This window comes from Dendrobates tinctorius, unplaced genomic scaffold (genome assembly GCF_039654945.1).
Source record: "Dendrobates tinctorius isolate UK_male_01 unplaced genomic scaffold, ASM3965494v1 ptg000548l, whole genome shotgun sequence".
Classification (NCBI taxonomy): domain Eukaryota; kingdom Metazoa; phylum Chordata; class Amphibia; order Anura; family Dendrobatidae; genus Dendrobates; species Dendrobates tinctorius.
Window position 1 is genome coordinate 900,353 of NW_027362206.1, and position 21,194 is coordinate 921,546.

The window sequence follows — 21,194 nt, forward strand, 5'->3', positions numbered from 1 at the left end:
TGGATAAGAATACAGTAACTAACCAGAGCTAGCAGGGGTGTGTAGCAATTAAGTCATACCAGACTAATCTAATTTCCTTCTATGATGGAATCACTGACTGGGTGGATCAGGGAAATGTGGTAGATAGAGTATATCTCAACATCAGCAAAGCATTTAATAAAATATCTCATACTATGCTTATTGAAAAAATGGCCAATTATAGGCTTGACAAGGCTACGGTTAGGTGGATTCATAACTGGCTCAGTGATTGTACTCAAAGAGTGGTAATAAATGGTTGCACATCCAATTAGAAAAATGTTTCAAGTGTGATACTGTCAGGAAGATATTAATTATTTTCCATTGTTCTGGGGATGCAACCAAAGCTGGCCTACTGGTCCTCCCACCATTGGTCTCTGTAGGACCAAGTCATACATACAGCCCCCTCTCTCTGTGAATTTCCACCCCCCTCCCAGCAATTGGTCAGTGTGGAATGCAGAATTTTATTGCCTGCCAGCATTAGCAGATCTGAATGTGTTTTCCCTCCAAAAATCTCTTTGTCTTATAGGTATAACAGTCAAAGTCAAATTCAATAATAGACATTAATCTCAGAAATATGAAAATTAGATTTCCAGCATCTGGGCACTCGGGGTTATGCATGGTAGCATTTTGCGGGATTTAAGGCTAACAGAAACCTGGGAAATTAACTTCTGCAAACCAGCAAATCACAGGCATACCGTGTTTGGACTTTAATAAACAGTAAAATCGCAAGGGGAAAAATAATGCCAATATCGTTGGCCTGTGAGCTTCCAGGCCAAAGATATGAAAAGGAGTTATTGATAACTTTCAAAGCTATGTGGACCTCCCAGAAAACAGCCAATATGTGAGGTCAAAAAAATTTGTGTCAGGAACACCGCACTGCACTTGCTCACTGTGCCAGTGCGGGTGTCCTGAGTACAAAGACAGTACTCACAGATACCTGTGGAGCAGGGCAGCAGCGGTGACGATGCGTGCTTCAGAGTAGCAGGACCTGAAGCACATGACTGCTGTGGGCATGGCCTAAGCTCCACAGATCTAGGAGCTGCAGGGAAACTCCTAGAAAGGTAACTACGGGGCAATGTTACCAAGGGGCATAGACAGAGACAGAAACCAGACGAAGCCAGGGTCAAAGCACCAGATAGCAATACAGTACCACGGGGTTTAGACAGAAAGGATAGTCAGGACGTAGCAATAGGTCAGAAAACCAGAACGGGCAATAGACTGTACAATAGGGACAAACTGTAACGGAGTAACGATAGCCAAGCCAGGAGGTCAGAACCGGAGAAGACAGTAGTACGAAAGCGAGAGACGGAGTACAGAGTGAGGGAACAGGCCGGGTCATACACGGGAATCAAACAAGCAACGCAGAATACACGCACACCAGGGGTCAGACACACCAGAACAACAGTATAGCTGACAGAGAACCCTGGTAAAGAGTGAGTATAAATACCCCTCCCAGATCCAGAAAGAGGCCACGAACACTTAACCCTGTGAGTGCAGGGCAAGGTGCGTGTGTAGGGGACACGCCAGGGTTCACAGACTAGACAGGGTGCGTGTGTGGAGACACGCCAAGGCATGAGACAGAGCGCGAGTGTACACACACGCCAAGGCACAAGGTATGAGACAGAGTGCGTGTGTAGAGACACGCCAAGGCATGAGACAGAGTGCGTGTGTAGAGACACGCCAAGGCACAAGACAGAGTCCTGAGCGTGCAAAGGGCACGCCAGGGTCAGGCGAGGCAGAGTCCTGAGCGTGCAGAGGCACGCCAGGAACAGGGTTCAAGGACCAGGTTAGGACCTGTGCGTGCAAGAGGGCACGACAGGGTACATGGCCAAACCTGCGCGTACTATTATAGAAGCACGGGGAGGTATGCCATGGGCAGGCGAGGGCCTGCACGTGCTTTAGAGAGCACGCAGAGCACAGTGCGGAAACAGCGTGAAGTGCAAGGGAGCACAGAGGGCACGGCTGGGGCACTGGCTAGCTGATCGGGCTGCGGCACAGACAGGCATGGCAGGCGACACAGCTGTCACTGACCGACGAGCACGGCTGAGGCACAAGCAGGTGGGCACGGCTAGGGCGCGCACGGCTGAGGCACAAACAGGAGGCTAGGAAGGCCAGGGGCATGCAAAGAGCATACGAAGAAACAGAGCAAGGGAAGACAAGACGAGAAACAAGGCAGGGCTTAAGCAGAGTACAGAACCAGGAACGGAAGCAGATCAGAGCAAGAACAGAGCTAGCAGAGGAGCGTAGGCCGAAGCCCAGAGCCGGGCCAAGGGAGAACCTTGGGACTAGCTTAGAAACGTGCAAGAGAGCATAATAGGAAAGAGTCTAGCAGCGGAGCGTAGGCAAAGCCCAGAGCCGGGCCAAGGGAGAACCTTGGGACTAGACATGGAAAAAGAGAGGAAGGGTGCGTGTGCCAGGGAGCACAACAGAGCACCATAGGAAAGAGCGAGGCAGAGCAAGCAAAGACCATAGGGAGGAACAAGGCAGAGCAAGGCAAGATACGGAACAAAGCATAGCGAAAACAGGCTAGGCAGAGAAACAGAAGGACTACAAGTTCAAGCAGGACAAAGACGAACATGGCACAACAGACAAACATAAGACAAGGCACGGGACAAGAGATGGAGTACGAGCACGGAGCGTGTGCAGAGACGCACGACAGGGCAGAGTGCAAGGGCACAGAATAGAGGGAGCGCCCCACAGACCAAGCAGCCATGCAGGGACACCACACAATACTCAGGCCCTGAGCAAAGGAAGGGGCGGCCTGATATAGGGCATAGCACCTCCTCTTCCAGGTCAGGACCAGGGGAGCACTTCCGGGTTCAGATCCACAGGATAACAGAGCACAGTCACATGATCAGAGTTGCAGACATGACGAGACGACTGCAGATCCAGTGCTGAAACCTAGACAGGTCACATGATCAGAGTTCCAGACATGACGAGATGATTACCGAACCAGACAGTGCAGGATCTTTAGGAAACGTCACATGATCAGCGTTCCAGACATGACGAGATGATTGCAGAACCAGACAGTGCAGGATCCAGGCAGGGACACATGATCAGGGACTCTAGACAAGACGAGAAGATCACAGAAGGCAGAGCAGAAACGCAGGCATCCTGCAGCTCAGACATGAGGCGAGTGTGCACACTGCTCTAGTGAACATGCAGGACAGCAGACAAGATATGCGCATGCACATCGCTCCAGGAGTTCTTGAGACAAAACAGACATGGCAGACATGACAAACATGGCGGACATGACAATTTGACTTCCTAGTCTTATGGCCAAAGCATAAAACAGTAACGTCCATCTTTGGCAATCATTCAGAGCCAGGAGAGACAGCTGAACACTATGCATGCTGTGGTACTGGATCATTTCTTTGGAATCTCTCCAACCCTTTATCGACACATCATACCTGTGACTGAGATTTAGTAAGTTTCGTATTTGTATCATTTTTATTTCATAACCGTTTATACATATTTGTATTTTGTCTATTTTGCATTTATCATTTTTTTTTTATCTTTTGTAAACACTGCCGATTCTTCCAGAGTAAAAATTATAAGCTTGCTAGCTTTGTTTTTCTGCTCTGTGAGCGATCCGCCACGTACTCTGCGCAAATTCACACTACCAGAAAAGTGTCTGATCCACCTATAAGAGGTCGGTGGTGGCAGCATAGTTTTCGTATTTATATATCGACTGGATCGAGGCATATACATGTTCCCATCAGGAACCAGTGGTATATATACATCCTGTCACATCATGTGCTGCAATATTCAACATAAATTAGTGCAGCTGGGCCCTTTTTCTTATCCTCTGGCAATACCCTTATTGGCCAGCAGTGTTAGGGGGCAACAGAGAGCTGCAATTTCCTGACTAAAAAAAAAAAAATATTCCTGACAGGTACTCCAAAGCTCTGTTCTGGCCCCAGTGTTAATCAACATTTTTAGAAATGATCTGGAAAAGGGAACTGCAGCTAAACTAATCAAATTTGCACACGATAGAAAGCTAGGAGGGATAGCTAACACTAGAGAAGACAGAGAAAGGGTTAAGAAAGATCTAGATTAGCTTGAACAATGGGCAGTGACTAAAAGAAAGTTATTTAACAGGAAGAAATGCAAGATTCTACATCTTTGCAAGAAAAACGAAAATTACATGCACAGAATGGGAGGAATAGGGCTAAGCAATAGCACGTGTGAAAAAGACTTGGGTGTACTACTAGATCACAAGATCACAGGCTTCTCATGAGTCAACAGTGTGATGCAGCAGCAAAAAAGGCAAACAGAGTTCTAGGACGTATTAAGAGAAGCAGCAGTGTCTCAAGACTTTTCTCCATCGAGCACATTGGGAACATCATTAGTCAGTGAAGACATAGAAGCTGATGGCAGCACATCCCGATGAGTTGTAGAATCACCGGCAGAATCGTCCTCAGACGACCATTAATAACCTCAGTGACAGCAGCCGAGATTGGAACTGCTGGGGTTTCTGCACGAGGCTCAGACACGAGAAATCCAGATGTTCTGGGAGGTTTCTTTTTTTGTATCATTTGCAGGTCAGTGATGTCATCATCCTGTAACTTATTTCCATGATCCACCACTTCTTTTTCTTGGTCATACAATTTGAATATTGAGGAGTGTATATAGCATATTTCATTACTGTTCGAGGATGTGTCACATAGCTGTGAGGTGAAGAATTACCAGAAGACACCGGTGACCCCATTATTACATACCTGCGGTATCACCTCCTGGACTCTCCTCCTTCACATCGCTCACACACAGCTGATCGCCCATCATCCGCGCTCCTTCATCCTCCACTTTAATGATGGTCAGATCTCCGCCCTGATGTCACATATATAACAGCTCAGTATAATACAGCAGACATCACCAGGAAGACCCCAAATCTCTGAGCGCGGCCCCATATAGATGTGGTGGAGGAGAAGCTTCATCTACCTGGCCACTCTCCGGACAGTCCTGGGAATTCAGAGGAGCCAGACGTCTCTCCGGGGAATTTCTTATATGGAGTCCATCTGTAGGAAACAGCCGGACAAGAGAGGGTTACATGAGATGATGGGAGTGGTATTTAAGTGACCCCCTAACAGACATGACTGTCCCCCTCCTTACACTGAGGCCATCTGTAGGAAACAGCCAAAAGATTGTTATATAGAATGATGGGAGTAGGACCTACAGTTATATGCAAAGCAATAGCAGTCTAACATGAATAATGTGGTTAATTACTGTTTTAAGCAGAAAAGCTCATACAATATGGGAAAACATTCCTTACTAGGTGTAGGCGAGTAATGGGACCCAACAGCAACAGCCTTGACATGTAAAGACCTAGAACGAATATTGAGCTAAATGCCCCAAAAGAGAGTAAAAAGTGTATATGTGTAGGTACCGCAGGTACGCGGGATGCAGTGATGAGGCAGGAGTCGGAGTGAACTTAAAATGTAACTTTTACATATATTTGTATCTATAAGGGCTATCTTGAGTAACCGAAAAGCTAACAGCAGTTATCCTCGCAGGGATCAGGACAATAATACACAGGTAACTCGAACATGACTACCTGGACGGAGCCGGTAATTATGGGGCCGCGGTATGGCCGAATATGGGTCCAGAAACTACAGGTTATCAACTACATCGTCCCAGCCGATGAGGATCTGACGCAGGCTTCTGGCGTTCCTACGCCCAGGTGGAGTGTTGGCACAACAGGCCCTTGTAGAGTTCCTCTGCGCTGCGCCTCCCGGCAGAGGCGGGATGGCGACGGCCGGTGCCCGAGGCGTGTGGGCCAAAGCCGCGGGCCGGACAGCGGCGGCCACGGGTAGCAGCAGACAGGCCGCAGCCACGAACTGGAGCTGGACACGGGCAGCCGCGGGCAGACCACAACCGCGGGCCAGAGACAGGCGGTGGCGGTCGCGGGTGGCAGGCTGCAGCTGCAGGCTGGAGTCGGGCAGTTACGGCCGCGGGAAGCGCGGTCGTGCAGTCGGGGTCCCTCTGCTGGTCGGCTTGATGCCATCTCCGTCCTGTCCATGGAGAGTCTCTCTCCAGTCCCTCTAGTCGTCTCCTTCTAGCTCTGGCTCTCTGGCGCCCTCCAGTCTTCCTGCTCCTTCTCTCCTGCTCTGTCAAGTGCCCCCTGCTGGCGTCCTCGGCTCCTTTTATATTGGCTCCGCTCCCACTCCTTCTAGAACTCTCTCCGGCACGTCCTCTAATTGTGTCCCCCGGAAACAGTCTCCCTAGGAACCTTGGTGAAGTCCCCTTGGTTCCGGCCTGGTTACACAGCGGGGACTCCCCCTCCTACATATGCACCTACTGTAGGTATCTATCAATTGAGATGGACAACACTATGTGTTAATCAACATACAAATATACATATGACATAAACAAGTAATAAATAGTGCCTAACAAAAAATGGTTTAGACGAGTGGACATGGTGAGGACAAAACGCAGAAGCACCGAGTAACAGCAGGTGTCAGACGGCACACACAGAAGACACAGACAATCCCCCTAGAAAGTATGAGTGAAGATATATCCTGAGGACTATAGTCCTCATGCCCCTATCAGGCTGGGAACGGGAACGGACCAAGTCTATCAGAGGTGAATAAAGGGCCGCAATTAGTACTGCCAGAAAGGTGCTCTCCCACGTGGGGAACTAAGAGCTTGCTGCCGTGCGTGTAATTTACTCATTTAATGAAAGGGGGAGTTCACATAATAGCAGTATGGAGTCAATTAGTGCGGTCATTCATTCTGTGAAGACACAGGAGTCAATTATGGCCCTTATTTAAAGCCTTTGGTCAGTGATTAAAATGGGCTGTCCCAGACATTGTATCGAAGGAGAAAAAACTTTGATCAAGAAGTTGATTGGACAGAGGAAAACATATGAAGTGCAGAAAATAATTGGCTGCTGAGTTAAAAAGATTTCCAATGCTTTAAAATGGCAAACAAACCTTTAAACATGTGGTAGGAAAAGAAATCCTACCATCCGCATAGATCATAGAATCACAAGAGTGGCAAAGAAGCGTCCAGTGATCAGCCCCAGGGAGATCAGAGAAGATCTTCAGCTACCGATGAGTCCTTCAGCCACCGATGAGTCCTTCAGCCACTAGAAGACACCTACAAGAAGCAAAACTATCGGCAAGAAGCTCTCATAAAGGATATGTTGAAAAGGTTACAGTTTGCCAAAGAACATCTTGACTGGCCTAAAGAGAAGTGCTAGAACGTTCTATGAACAGAAGAGAGCAAGATTGCTCTTATTGGGTGTAAAGGCGGCAGTTTGTGAGGCGACCCAAAAATGAAGTCCACTGTGAAGACTATAAAACATGGAGGAGCGAGCAGAATGGTTGGGGAATGTTTCTCATGCTATGGAGCTGTGCCCATTTATCGCAGAAGAACCCAGGCAAAAGGCGGGCACCACTTCAATAAAGGCCCCAGGGATCTACCATGTGCATAAAGTACAATACAGTAAACAGCCAAGAAAAAAAGAGAGCTGCACAAATTAAGAGATCAACCGGAGCAAGAAAACTTTATTACAAAAATACAGAGGATATGTATATACAAAAGCACAGAAAACAAATCAATCTAAAAACAATTAAAAGCCAAAAGGGCAGAGAACACAGCACTGAACAGTGCTGGTCTACCCAGGACCATAAAACACAAATAGCACCAAGTAGGAAAGAATGGTTAAGCTGGAAAACATTCGTAAACAGCACTTAGGTCACAAGAACACAAGAAACTACTAGCACACAATCATGGGAGTAACCACATACAAAAGGAGAAGAAGATTATCACGTTACCTAATAAGAACATTTGATATACCGACATAGGGTCAAAAGTACAATAATGCACAATGCCAACAAGAATAACCCATATATAAAAGGCTGATATAGCAAGACCCAAAAAATAGAATTAGACTTAGGCCTGTTTCACACTTCAGTTTTTTGTGTCAGTCAAAATCCGCCAAAATGGCGGAAAGCGGATCCGTTGCTAAACTGATGTGAACGGATGCCACCGGACCGGTTTTTTTTTTACGGATCCGATGAATGAAGAATTTTAAAGGAACCGTAGCCCGGGGAGGAGAGAGAAAGAGAGAGAGTAAGAGAGAGAGAGAGAGAATTTTTTCCGTCCGCCAGACATGATTTCAGGGTTAAATTTCCGGCTGACTTCCTTCCTCCGGGCATGCGCACTCTCTAAAATGCGGATCCTGCAGCAAAAAAAACGTTGCATCGTCCGTCCTGGCATGTCAGCGGACGCAAAACATTTGGCGGATCCGCAAAAAAACGGATCCAACGGATGGCCATCCGTCAAGATCCGCCGGTAATGCATCTCAATGGGGGAAAAAACAGATCAGCCCAAAAAAATGGCGGATCCATTTTTTTTTAAAAACGGCGGCTTTTGACTGATGGTCAAAAACGGAAGTGTGAAACAGGCCTTACCGGTAATTCGGTTTCTAGGAACCTTCCACAACGGTATACGAAGGTTGCCTTTTTGCCCTGATGGGGGACAGGAAACACAGAGAGGTTAAAAGTCCCTCCCACCTGCCAGTGACTTATAACTGAAACCATAGCACTGGTTTGCCTTCCGATTCCCAGATTTTTATCCAGGAGTATAGGGTGGGAATTAGTGCCGTCGTGGAAGGTTCCTAGAAACCGAATTACCAGTAAGTCTAATGCTATTTTCTCTAGTCACCTTCCACGACGGTATACGGAGGAATACCAACTAATTTGGCACTAGGGAGGGACAACGGCCTGGAGAACTTTTCGGACGAAGACTAGATCCCTACTGGATGTTAGCTCCAGTCTATAATGCTGAGAAGGTATAGAGTGAAGACCATGTTGCTGCCCTGCAGATCTGCTCTGGGGATGCACCTGCTTTTTCTGCCCAGGAGACTGAAGTGGATCTGGTTGAATGGGCCTTGATCCCCACTGGGGGAGGCATAGCTTTTTTTATCCAACTGGCTATAGTGCTCTTTGCCACCTTTTTCCCCTTGTTTTGGCCTGAGAAATGGTCGACTCTGTAAAGGACGGGTTTGATCCAAGTAATGCAGAACAATGTGTCGGACGTCCAGAGTATAAAACTTTTCCTCTTTAACGTTTGCGGAGTTTTGGCAAAATGATGGTAGGACAATTTCTTGGGACCGGTGGAACTCAGAGACTACCTTCGGAAGGAAGGACGGGTCGAGACAAAGGACTAATGAGTTGTCTCTAACAAGCAAATAAGGCCCCCTTATTGATACAGCTTGTAATTCGCCCCCCAAAAGAAGCTGGCGGCGAAACGCGCATCGGGGTGAGGGGACGCTGAGCTACACGTGTCTGTTACTAGGTAACATTTTCTTTTTACTTTACATGCAGATTACAATAGTGTTTCTTCACTTGGTGGTGCTTATATGATAGCGGTCACATTTGTACCCGCTTTGTTATTTTCTATGGCACATTAGAATACTTATCTTTCACATGGGGATTTTTTTGCCCGTATCACATGAATGCTGGAAGCGCTTGTGATAAAATCTAGTTATTTGATGGTGCCTATATTGAAGCAGTCATAATTGTGCCTACCTTGCATGTCAGATTTCACATAGTTTATCTTGCCTGTATTATGTATACGTGAAAAGCGCTTGTGAATTGTTTTTTCTCAAATTTCTGCATGCTGTTTTGCAGCCAAAGGGAGACTTGTAATAGTGTACTGGTATAACATATTATAAGATTTTCATGTACTTTTTTGCTCAGTGTCCCCGGACAACATTTTGCCTTTTAACCCTTTCAGTATTGTATTTTAAATAATTTTGAATAAAATTCTTTTTATGTTTTTGGGATCTCTTCGTTTCTCCCTTATTTTTATGATAAATGGGAGGTTAGAGTTACATGAGTCTTTGTTGAAGTGCCCGTTGAGATTTGACACTTTTTGTGGTAACTTGTTGTTATGGCTACCAAGAATACTGTTTTGTATGCCAGGTTTTGAGGAGAGCAGGAAGATAAAGGTTCGAAGGGTGGACCTGTGAGCCCCTGGAGCACCCCGTTCAGATCCCATGGAGAGACTATTGTTTGTTTTTTAGGATTCATTCTGATGGCCGAAATCATGAATCTTCTGATCCAGCGATGACCTGCCAGATCCTGGTCAAAAACAGAGCTGAGCGCTGAGACCTGGACCTTCAGGGTGCTAGGTCTAAGGCCGATCTCTAAGCCCCTCTGTAAAAAATCCAGGAGGGCTTCTTCCACAGCTTTCAGTTCCCTGAAATTGGACGATTTCCCGCTCGTTGTCTGATCCCAGAGTCCTTGGAACGGAATATGATTTATCATCGCCCCTCAGCAACTTCTGCTGGCATCCAACGTGACTGTAGTCAGCGGAACCTGGTTCCAACTTATGCCTCTGCAGAGGTTTCTGGTGTTCATCCACCATGCTAAGGAGGCTCTTACTCGACCCGACGTGTGCACTTTCTTGTTCAGAGTACCGGGATGACCGTTCCAGTTTTCCAAGATGTGAGTCTGAAGGGTTCTGGAGTGAGCTTGAGCCCAGGCTACTGACTGTATAGACGCTGTCATAGAGCCCAAGACCGACCTGCCTTCCCGGAGTGTAGTGGACCTCATGTCCCTGAATTTCCTGACCTTTGATATTAAATTTAGATGGTGGTCGTCTGGAAGGAAGGACATTTGTTTTGTGGAGTCCAAAAGAACCCCCCAGGAACTTCCTTGTCTTGGAGGGCTGCAGCTGAGATTTTTTCAAATTGGGGATCCATCCCAGAGACCTTAACGTATCCAGGGTTTTTGATACTTGGGCTTCCAGGGTTGTCTCGGTGGAAGCTACTATCAGTAGGTCTTCAAGGTAAGGCACTATACAGATACCCTGGCTCCGGATAATGACACTGCTCTGCCATTACCTTGGAGAAAACTCTTGGCGCTGAGGAGATGCCAAATGGAATGACGTTGAACTGACAGTGCTCCACCTGACGACTCCCCTGTACCGCAAACCTCAGATACTTCCTGTGTCTCGGGTGGATTGGAATATGAAAATAGGCGTCCTTTAAGTCGATGGTTGACATAAGGAAGTGTGGTCCGATCAGGGGGATGGCTGACCTTACGGATTCCATCTTGAACTTTTGGTATTTTACGTGCCGGTTCAGTCCCTTCAAATTTATGATAATACGGGCCTCGCCTGATGGTTTGGTTACCAGAAATAACCGAGAGTAATGGCCCTGACCCCACTCTGATTTTGGGACCAGGGAGATTGCGTTTGATCCCATGAGGTCTCTGAGACCTAACCGCAGTGTTGTCTGGTCTTTTGGGGGCGGAAGGCAAGTGACTTTTAGGCCCTGTGGAGGGGAGGAGATGAATCAATTAATAGGCCCTCCCTGATGACGTTGAGGACCCAGTGAGAACTGGTAATGTTTTCCCACTGATGTACGTATTTTGAGAGTCTCCCCCCACTGGGTCGAAGTCATTGCTTCTCCGGTTGGGCCTGCTGCTGCTGTGGGACGAGAATGTTTTTCCCCCTACCCTTCGCGTAGCTCCATCTCCGTTTTGTCTTTGCCTCTTGCTTGGGAGGTTTGAGCCTGTGGGGCACGAAAGGGCCATTTTTTTGAAAGATTTTTGTTCTGGGAGAGCTTTTTTCTTGTTGGTGGCTTTCTCTAGTATCTCGTCTAGGGCTGGCCCGAAGACATATTCCCCTTTAAAGGGTATGGCACATAATTTGGCTTTGGAGGTAAAGTCACCACTCCACATCTTGAGCCAGAGCGCTCTCCTGGCTGAGTTGTATTGTACCAGAGATCTAGCGGTCACCCTAACGGATTCCATGGAAGCATCCGCTAAAAACCCTGTAGCCTTATGCAGGATGGGTAGGGAGTCTAATAACTCACCCCTGGAGGTATCCTGTGATATGTGGGTTTCTAGTTCCTCAAGCCAACGAAACAAAGCTCTAGCGACACAGGTGGAGGCGATGTTAGCCTTTAACGTGGAAGTAGATGTCTCCCAAGATTTCTTTAGGAGACTCTCTATCTTTCTGTCCATCGGGTCCATCAATTCTGAAGAATCCTCGAATGGGAGCGCAGTTCATTTTGCGACTCTCGCCACCTGAACGTCAACTTTGGGGATGTCCCATTTCACAGAATCGCCTTCCATGAGAAACCTATGTTATATTTCTGAGGGAGTGCTGAGGCGTTTTTCCGGCAGTTCCCACTCCTGCGAAATCATGTCCAATATGTTGGCATGCACTGGGAACCCTATGCGTTTTTCAGTTTTAAGCCCACCAAACATTTTGTCTTGAATGGACTGAGGCTAAGGTTCATCTTCTAAACCCATGGTGCTGCGTACTGCGGATTCCAGCTCCTCCATATAGTCAGAGGAGAAGAGGTATTTTCTGATCTCAGCAGCCGTGGGTGAAACGGGTTCCTCCCATCTCCCAGAGGACGATGTATGAGACAGGTCGGACTCAGAATCAGAGTCTTCAACCTGTATTTTTCTCTTCTTTGCTGGAGAATGGGATGGTGGTGGTGGTGGAGTAAAAGCTGCTAGGGAAGACTGCACCTCTTGTTTGAACAGGGAGCGAATCTCGTCTAAAAGGGACGGCTGCTCTGCTCTAACTACTTTGTCGGTGCAGGACCGGCAAAGCTTTTTATCCCATAATGAGGGCATTTTAATGTTACAGATTTTTTTTTTTTTAACCAGGAGAAAATGCCCAAACACAAAAATTGAGCTTGGTCTGAGTTGGTACACATGCAGCATATAAATGCGTGTTCACATGGCCAAAAAGAATACAAAACCTACAAAAGACAAAATGAAAAAAACCCTGCTATAATTAAATAAATAAATAAAAAGCAAAAGTGCATTTAAAATCATACAGAGTTCTTAGTAATACTGTATTTGATCCAAGATAGCATAAAAGCCGTCCCACCATCGACAAGGTGACTCTGTGGTCGGGGCGGTCCTACACTGTCTAGTATTAATAACCTTATCATGTGTCAAAGTTGACGTCTGTGTGAATAAGGGCAGACAAGGACCGGGTCCCAACCAGAGGATGACAGTCAGGGGAAGCCTTTAAATACAATTTCCAGCTCAGGAGAGGGAGGCCACACCCCAACTTGCACAGAATGCAAAAATACAAAGAAAAAACACAAAAATTGAGCTTGGTTTGAGTTGATACACATGCAGCATATACATTTTTTCCTGGTTGCGGCTTTGGGGGTAGACGTTTCTCCCTAAAATAAGAGGGAGAGAGAAGTCAGGATAAAGGGGGCCCCTAAATGAAATCACTACCCCACGGACCCCTTCTCTGCAACACTCACTGTAGCAGGGGCAGCGCTGGGCTCTGCAGACGCAGGGCATGAAGTGCTATCCATGCTGAGGGATTTTCTGTCTTACCTCATGTAGCCTTCGGCAGGGTTTTTATGCTCCTCGGAGCCAGCACCTGCCCTCCAGCGTTGTGGTTTCCCCCCCCTCCTGGGTCCATGTGCCGGCGTAAGGAGCCGGCACCAGGCGCGGTATGGGGGCAGCCATTACCCAGAAGTCGTCATCCTCCTGGAGCGCCTATACCGTAAGTGACGCGAACGGTCTCCCGACGTTACTTCCGAGACACCCGGGCGCCGCGCTGGAGGGGGAGAGGACCGGGGAGCTCCGGGAGGCCCCCGGTCGGGGATCCCTGGCCTGCTTTACCCTCACGGGGGCGCGGGAAGGCCAGAGCGGGTCCCGAGGTCACCCGAGGGGACGACGGGAGCAGCATCACGGAGGAGACCACCAGCTGCCCGGCATTTGACAGAGGTAACCCCCTGTTCCATACTACTGCAGTCGCCGGCCACCACAGCATACGGACCTCTCCCTGCCACATGGGGAACAGGAAAGACACTGGCAAGTGGGAGGGCCTTTTAACCTCTCTGTGTTTCCTGTCCCCCATCAGGGCAAAGAGGCAACCTCCGTATACCGTCGTGGAAGGTGACTAGAGAAATAAAGGGTCAGTATATACAGGCAAAGAATGTTAGTTACCCATAAGCAGTGGCCAGTAAGTGTGGACCTAAGGTGTCAAAGTGGTCAAAAGATCATGCAATAATAAAGTGCTAAGTGCGGTCCATGGGGAGGTCAGGCCCCACGCATATCGACACAAAGTGTCTTCATCAGGGGCAATAGGAATAAATGGTCAAAGCATGCCTTTATATATCTCAATAATCAAAGAAATAATTACCAGGTGTGAGGCGGCGGAGACAAGCTTGGTTATCGCGGCGTCCATACATACACACATCCAAGTTCCGGTTACCGTGTCCAAACATGGAGTCGAAGCCCCACCCCCAATCATCAACTGCGCAAGCGCTAGAGTAATCAGGCCGTCCAGAGACGCTCTGTCATGACGACCAGTGTGGAGAATCCAATATGCGCATGTATCTTTACAATCAGAGAACAACGTCGCGTCACTATAGTCATACTGCGCAAGCGCCAGTGTTACCATGCCCACGAGAGACGCTGGAACTCAACAGTACAACACACTATCCAAGCGCTAATATAGAGGGACAATACCCCCAACTAGGATACAAATAACCACTGTAAACCCAAACCAGAAGGGATTCCCAAAGCGAAAATGGTAAATATAGTTTATACACAATACGCAACGCTATTTTTGTGCTAACATTAGAAACAACTATATTAGATCTATTAGACCACAATTGTCCAAATATCAAGAAATGGCACTTCCAAACACACTTATCAATCTAGAGGACAGCGATTAAAACTATCACTGAACAAGAAGAGAACCATGTACTATTTAAAATAAATTATTTTATTTTGAAACATAATAAAATCCATAAAAATGCTACTTGTACATAATCACTGTCAACATACCCCAACAGGGGACATCAATCACAAAAAAGGTCAAAATAACCTATGAAAATTTAAATTTATTGCTGTGCACATAGTATATCTATGTGGAGAAAGAAATCAACGATGGAGTAAATAGGTGGTATACAGAAATGGATAAAATTTCAAGAAGTTATTGCCTAGGGCATTTCTCATATAACCCATGTATACCTATTTAAATGATCTCCAAGAAAATCTCAATGCAATTCCCTCAACGTGACATCAAGCAAATTGCTTAAGATAAAGTTATCCAGTCCACACTAGAATCTATAAATAGTATATCTGCAAGTTACTTACTAGACTGAGAAGAGTGAAGTGTGCGACCGTGGTGGTTGTGAGCCCCTGTGCCCGTTTCGCCCCTGTGCCCGGAAGAAGCAGTCGAAACGGTTGAAAAGTTCCAGGGGGTCGAATATTTTCGCAATGCACTGTATGTGATCCGTGTGCGGGAAAACCACAGCTTAAAATATTTGGCCTGTAGCTAACAATTTTTGTTTTCAGCAAACTGGCGTCAATAACTAGGCTAAGACAGCAGAAAAACAGTTGAATGAAGGCCTCAAATGCCACAATTTGTAGCCCACAGATAGATGAGGCATGTGACGGAGATACTGCACTGTAAAATATCTGGTCTATATATTTGTTTTTTTGGCCCGTAAAATTGTGTCAATAAGCAGGCTAAGACACAACAAAAGGAATTCTATGGAGGCCTGAAATGGCACAATTTTGACCACAATGATATGCGATCCGTGTGGTGGACAAAACCCCATGGAAAATATCTGCCCTGTAGCTAAATATTTTTTGGGCAGCAAAATGGTGTCAAGAAATTGTATAATCAAACAAAAAAGGAAACACACTGTAGCGCCATAACATGCAAACATGAAATAGGAATAATGAATTGCATTACTGCATTAGAAGTATGAAAAACTGAGAAAGCTTAGCGCATAAAATGGGAAGCCACGGTAAGGCGCCTCTCGTTTTCCAGGACCCTAACCTAATGTCAATCCTCACTTAGACTAAAGTCTTCATCTGTATGGGAACCTATGTAAATCCTCTCCTTAGACTGAAGTCTATATCTCTGTGGAGGGGCGGTGGCCCTGCTGTGATTAAAAACGCCTGCGGCTAACAGGTGGAGTGCTCAGTCAGAAGGTAAATGAATACAAATTTCAAAAAACTGACCGACACATCCAAGCATAAAATAAGAAATTGTATACGACACTCCAAAACTTTTTTTACAGTACCACAAAAATGGCAGAATTTCTGCGCACTCAGATGTGATCGCTGCGACAGGCAAACCTGTTTAAAATAGCTGGATGTTCACGCAGTAATAAGGAAAGGATCTGGCTGTATTCTGCAGTGCCAACAATCAATTGGAGAAAAAAACGTGTGCTCTGGATTGCTTTGGAATAAAATAATCAGGATTAAGATGCAAAAAAATTATTCCTGCCCACTGATACCTGGGTCTATATACAGCTCTAGCAAAAATTAAGAGACCACTTTCAAATGTTCAGTTTGTCTGATTTTTCTCTTTTTTATAGTTATATTTTTTTAGTAAAATGTTAATTGTTCTTTTAGTCTATAAACTTCTGACATCTATTCTATTATTTCTAAACCCTGTTTTTCAGTGATTCCTTTGTATCCCCGTTTATACTCCACCTACAGACACATGATACACCATGTGAAAGGTAAACTTGCTCCCTTCAGCAAGAAAACAGCCAAACAAACCACACATTCACGATTTTATCACTAAATACAGGTTAAACATTCAATTTCATAAACCTGCAGAAAGACACAATGAACTGCAGGTGGCACCTCAACCGGAAGACATTTTTTGGCCTTTACTTATCAAACCAATTGATTGTATTACCAATCTCCATATATAAATACCTGTCTGTGTTCATCATCTCATGAAATACATTTACATTTCACCAGCTTGCTTTTTCTGAAATTGCCTGCACCCCCGACGACCACTGTGCGAAAATTTTGCACGGGCCAAGCTAGTGTCTCCGAATTTCCAAGCAATTGTGATGCAGCGATCACTAGCAGATTGGGGTGTACTTGCTTGGCAGCGATATAACATACAGGAAGACTCAATTTTTCTTATAAGTTCACTTAGGTTTATTGCTCCATATCCCCAGCAGCACAAACACAGAGTAAGTCAGCCTTTAGATCTGGCAAAACAAAATAATGTCCATAAACAGGGCTTTGTACCCTCAGGCCCGTGGGCACACAGCTGTGCCATGTCCAGCATGCAGACTCTATAGCCTAAACACAGTCCCTCACTGACCCCGGTCAGCACAACACGGATTCCTCTCCGTTACCTGTTGGTGTTGGCCACACAGGTTCCCGGATGCCTCTTGTCCTCAGAGGTATCCAATAAACACAGCATAAACACAGTCCCTCACTGACCCCGGTCAGCACAACACGGATTCCTCTCCGTTACCTGTTGGTGTTGGCCACACAGGTTCCCAGATGCCTCTTGTCCTCACAGGTATCCAATAAACACAGCATAAACACAGTCCCTCACTGACCACGGTCAGCACAACACGGATTTCTCTCCGTTACCTGTTGGTGTTGGCCACACCGGTTCCCGGATGCCTCTTGTCCTCAGAGGTATACAATAAACACAGCATAAACACAGTCCCTCACTGACCCCGGTCAGCACAACACGGATTCCTCTCCGTTACCTGTTGGTGTTGGCCACACAGGTTCCCGGATGCCTCTTGTCCTCAGAGGTATCCAATAAACACAGCATAAACACAGTCCCTCACTGACCCCGGTCAGCACAACACGGATTTCTCTCCGTTACCTGTTGGTGTTGGCCACACCGGTTCCTGGATGCCTCTTGTCCTCAGAGGTATCCAATAAACACAGCATAAACACAGTCCCTCACTGACCCCGGTCAGCACAACACGGATTCCTCTCCGTTACCTGTTGGTGTCGGCCACACAGGTTCCCGGATGCCTCTTGTCCTCAGAGGTATCTAATAAACACAGCATAAACACAGTCCCTCACTGACCCCGGTCAGCACAACACGGATTCCTCTCCGTTACCTGTTGGTGCCGGCCACACAGGTTCCCGGATGCCTCTTGTCCTCAGAGGTATCTAATAAACACAGCATAAACACAGTTCCTCACTGACCACGGTCAGCACAACACGGATTCCTCTCCGTTACCTGTTGGTGTTGGCCACACAGGTTCCCGGATGCCTCTTGTCCTCAGAGGTATCTAATAAACACAGCATAAACACAGTTCCTCACTGACCACGGTCAGCACAACACGGATTCCTCTCCGTTACCTGTTGGTGTTGGCCACACAGGTTCCCGGATGCCTCTTGTCCTCAGAGGTATCCCATAAATGTCCCTCACTGACCCCGGTCAGCACAACACGGATTCCTCTCCGTTACCTGTTAGTGTCGGCCACACAGGTTCCCGAATGCCTCTTATCCTCAGAGGTATCCCATAAATGTCTCTCACTAACCCCGGTCAGTATCACTCACGATTATCAGACCGTCCACTCCGGAGGTATCTCATAGCCCTCCTTCCTCTGGCTCAGACTAGCCAGCACTGCCACATGTGCTCAAACACACAGGCTCCATTAGGTAGCCTCTAACCACACCCACAGGTGAGGTAACATCACATACACTGGTCAGGTGACCGTGATATCACCACAGGTCCTCAAACCCACAACAATACAGGCTGCACCTTGGGCATTCAGACACACACCCCTTAGGTGGCTATGTAGGTGATTGGACCCACCCATCTCTCCAGGTCACCTTGAAGCCTCCCAATGTATAGCAAAAACCCTCAGCAGCAGATCTGCTGAGCAAAACACGCCCAGGATTCCATCGCAGGGCCACCCACCTCTGCAATACATACTGCCCATCAATCACATGACCAGTCGCCATGCCTCACAATAAATTTTGTTTTTCTTTCTGACAAAGAAAAATGATCAAAATAAAAAAAGCAAAACAGTGCTTTCAGACCTCAAATAATGCAAAGAAAACAAGTTCATAATCATGTAGAAACAACAATACTAATGCTTTAAATCAGGAAGAGTTCAGAAATCAATACTTTGTGGAATAACCAGGACTTTTAAAAACAGCTTTCATGCGTCTTGGAATGGTTTCCCCAGTCTTTCACACTGCTTCTGGCACAAAAATTTAAGCGGTTGTTCTTTGTTTGATGGCTTGTCCATCATCCTCTTGATTACATTCCAGAGGTTTTCAATGGGGTTCAGGCAAACCTTTATAGTCCTTGAAAGTCTCTTGTGCACATAACTAGCTATATTATTTACGCTGGTTAATCTGATCTATTTATTGTGCCTACAGACACCCAGTTCAGTACTTTATTTACTATATGTCACCCTAACGATATGTCCATTTATCCTTACTTACAGAATATGCTATCAATTCATTTATGCCTAGCAGTGACATTATCGATTTGGTGAAAGCGAATCCTACATTCAATTTAAAGGGGTATGACCGCGTTCCTCCATATTGTTTCTTACATTGTCTTATCTACCGCATTATCTCTCATTCTTACATCTCGAATGTCTCTATATTCTCCCAAATGATTCTAATGCATGTATTCTATTCTCCCGGGATACTACATGTATAAATGTTGTATAAAGTGTACATTTTTTGACATATTTATATATTTTTATGTATGTATTTTATTTTTATTACAGCGACTATTATGATAAAGGCCGATGTGGCCGAAACGTCGATAGATGTCGCTTCCTCACCGTCAAGCAATAAATTTATTTCACATTAAGCATAATCAGCGTGTGCAGTGACTCTATATGGTCTATGCAATTTGGGGACTATCCGTTCCTTTTCACTAGCACCGCTAACTCCAACTCTCAGGCCGAGTGCTAACCATCTATAGTATCCAAATCCCTGGTTAGACCGCACATGGAGGACTGTGTACAGTTTTGGGCACCGGTGCTCAGGAAGGATATAATGGAACTAGAGCGGGTACAAAGGAGGGCAACAAAATTAATAAAGGGGATGGGGGAACTACAATACCTAGAGAGATTAGCAAAATTAGGATTATTTAGTCTAGAAAAAAGACAACTGACGGGCGATCAAATAACCATATATAAGTATATAAGGGGACAATACAAATATCTCTCCGAGGATCTGTTTATACCAAGGAAGGTGACAGTCACAAGGGGGCATTCTCTGCGTCTGGAGGACAGAAGGTTTTTCCACCAACATAGAAGAGGATTCTTTACTGTTAGGGCAGTGAGAATCTGGAATTCCTTCCCTGAGGAGGTGGTGATGGCGAACTCAGCTGAGGGGTTCAGGAGAGGCCTGGATGTCTTCCTGGAGCGTAACGATATTGTATCTTACAGTGATTAGGTTCTTTAGAAGGACGTAGATCTGGGGATTTATTCTGATGGAATATAGGCTGAACTGGATGGACTAATGTCTTTTTTCGACCTTGTTAACTATGTTACGTTACATGACTGCGTCGGCTGAAATATGGAAAATTATAACTGTCTAATTATCGGAATACAAAAGCTAGCTTTTGCACAAAAAAAAGTTTCTTTTAGTGTGTGACAGCAGTCAAACATAAAAATCCAATATTAATCTGGTACCCCTGTAATCGCACCAATCTGAAGAATAATGTCTCCTAAAACAGCACGAGGAACGGTGTAAAAAAATAAATAAAACCAATTCTTCACCTGCTGTTGATTTGTTCATTCTGCCTTCCAAAGATTGCAGTAAGGCTCGGCTCACATTTATCCTGCGCTCTACACAGAGCGCTAATAACAGGATTTCTGCGTAAAACTCTGAAATACGTGATTCAGAAGAAACCCCGGTGGAAGATTCCCTTTAAAGAGGCAGATGGAGGCACTGTGAATGCCATAGGACTTGTCATCCAGAGGTGTCCGTTTTTTTTAGGCACGCATAAATGTGCTGTCCGTCGCAGTTTTGTGCACCTCTTAAGAAAAAAAAAAAAAAGAGAGGACACCGCTGAACAGAGGCCAGATGGAGTCCAGAATTGCCTCATTATTGTGAATGAATCCCTCAGGAGTCTCATGTGAATCATCGCACTCAGAGATTTAGATGTAAGGGATCAGCATAGAACACAGGATAAATGGGATACCAAACATTATGAAAAACAGTTCCTGTCACGATGGGTGAGGAAGAAGCTAGTTAGCTTTTGCTTAGAACCAAGAGACAGGCCCCAATAAAATGTCCTTTTTGCCCACAAAAGAAACACATGCCCTTTTTCTTGCGAATCTCAGGGGAGACATAAGATGCAGAAGCACCTCCTAACTACATGGGTTCCTCTAACTCCATAAGTACCGATTCACCCCCAGACCGTCCACCCAGCACATGACAATTGTCCTGGAAAGAGGG

The 21,194-nt window shown here is 46.1% G+C and overlaps 1 pseudogene; it reads right to left on the reverse strand.

Moving 5' to 3' along the window:
- LOC141078373 (uncharacterized) overlaps positions 1-21,194 on the reverse strand; it is an 82,866-nt pseudogene that overhangs the window by 26,538 nt on the left and 35,134 nt on the right.